Raw genomic sequence first — 2500 nt, 5'->3', positions numbered from 1 at the left:
TTTCTAGAGACAAATTGCATTTTTATATCATTATCATTGGTCCATTTTTCATATTCTCTATTCGAGTCCACACCGAAAATATACGATGGTTTTAACCCTCAATTTTTTTTCTCTTTTATAGATTTTTTTTTTTTATTTTCAAGATTCCCTCTTAATTATCATTCATTGTACAATAAGCCAACAAAAAAATACCTAGGTTACACGAATAATAATAAAAAAACAAAGCAAATTGAACGAATTGTCCCAAAAATGATATCCATCATCTAAACTCGATTTCTTGCACAAGAAGCAGAAAGTTCTTGCGGGAGGAATATTGCTCTTCTTGTGATAGAAAGCGACGTTCCGTCGTTCTTGCTGGGAAAAATGATTGGGCAAGACTTTGGTAGACATCGGTTCTCAATAACCAGAGGTGCTTTATCGGTTAATAAATTTTGCATAAGAGAGAGAGAGAGAGAGAGAGAGAGAGAGAGAGAGACGAGAGAGAGGAAGAGAGAGAGAGAGAGAGAAGGTGGAGGCGGGCAGCAAGGTGACACGTGAATTTTGAATTTTCATCCAAGAACTTAGGTAAGATACATTTCTGTAACACTGTAAAATATAATTGAATTAAAATTACATAGGTATGTATATATATATATATATATATATATATATATATATATATATATATATATATATATATATATATATATATATATATATATATATAGATATAAAATTTATATATATTAGAGCCAAAACCCAAAATTGCCAAAGTGTCCTGGAATCCGGGAAATGGCCGAGGTCTGATAACTTGAAATTAACAATGTACCAGGTGTTTCGAAATTAGAGGCCTCCCCCTCCACAGAACAAATGGAAATTTTTGAAGTTTTCTGCTATAACCCATCTCCAAGTACATTATCTTAAGTTTCTGTTAAGCTTTTTTCATTTTACATTTCTTGTATTTTCAGACTGAGGAAATTCAGATGGCTTGACCGAATCCGGGCTTCAGATAGGCCAAGGATACTGGCGCATCCTTCATGTCACATTCCTGATATTTTAAATACATTAAAAGAGTTGAATCCCTTGTTAAAATAAACTGAGACAAAAAATCCATATAACTGATATTGGGTAGACCAAAAAAGTCTTTATGTAAATTGGCGCTTGAACTAAAAACAAAAAGGGGAAAGAAGAGAGGTTGTAGTGCTATAGATTATGAGTTGAAAAATCTGGTATCAAGCCATTTCATGTTATCAGCAAGCCCAACATCACTCAGCAACAGAGGGAAGACTGTGCATGGTTTTGTGGCTCATTCCTTAAACATTAGGATGAAGCTGACTTTCTGCATGTTGCCAAATCATTAAAATAATATCATTTGGGCTGCAAAGTTGGATGATATCAGCAATGACATGTGCTATCGCCAAGTTGTGAAATATCCTGAATGTTAGGGAATTTTTCTGTTTCACAGCCATACAGTTAATGCGGATCACCAAAGAAAAAGGACAGTCATGGAATGGCGAATATCTCAGAGAAACTGTGCTTACTGCTGGACAATTTCCTTTCCTCAAAGATCCTAAAAATGTGTATCTGTTGAAGAAGTCACATTTTTGCATGATAAGACACCAGTTTGAAGGCTCTTCAGACATAGGAGCTGCTTCAAAACAGTGGTATCGATTTCTTCTCGTCAAGTGAATTTCCAGGTAGCTCCCCTGATCTTAATGTATGTGAAAACATTGGTAGTATATTAAAAGATTGTGTTGAAGCTTGCACAGTGAACTATGATGGTATTACCAAGCCTCAACGACCAGCAAAGAGAGGTGACCGATGTGCTCAGGGAAATGAAGTTTGAGTCTCAGCTCTTTTGCAATTTGCTGAAACCATACCCCTCAAGAATGCAGGCTGTGGTACAGGCAGATGGAGGCCACACAGTATATTAGATACTCAGAGAGAAACTCAAATAAATGCCTGTTCTAAATTACTTTTTTTTTTTTATGTGCTGATGCAAGATTGTCTGATAGTAGCTTATCTTTCGCTTCCGGTGTTATGGAGAAGTGCAAGTGGTAGCAAGGAGGGATATCCACTTGTCTGTTGCTTTTCTTTTTATCCTGACACAGTGGTTTCTTTGTGAGTACTACAGTGATTAATAGTATTTGTAAAGTAGGCCTGTTCTACAAATCTGCCCAGAGAGGTTGTCATTAACTTAGTTACAGGCTAAGACCTCGAGAACGTCGAACAAGAAATGGAGGTTGCTATAAATGCAATGACTATCGCTGGCAATGAAGCTGCAGTGGAACCATAGGAAAGGCCATACTAGTTGTCTGACAATAGCAATGCGAAAAGATTCTGTGTGCTGTGACCAAAAGAGTGTAGTTCGGCCCACTGTTGTGGATCCTGCAGCAAAGATGTCCATGCCATTTGTAGAATAAGTAACAAAGCAGACGAAGGGTACAGAGGGAAAATTGGTGGCATACTATCTCATAATAAATAAGTAATCAGGAAGAAGAGGTCAGCAGGTTCATGTTAG

Source organism: Macrobrachium nipponense, chromosome 38, assembly GCF_015104395.2.
Source record: "Macrobrachium nipponense isolate FS-2020 chromosome 38, ASM1510439v2, whole genome shotgun sequence".
Lineage (NCBI taxonomy): Eukaryota > Metazoa > Arthropoda > Malacostraca > Decapoda > Palaemonidae > Macrobrachium > Macrobrachium nipponense.
This window is presented reverse-complemented; position numbering follows the sequence as displayed.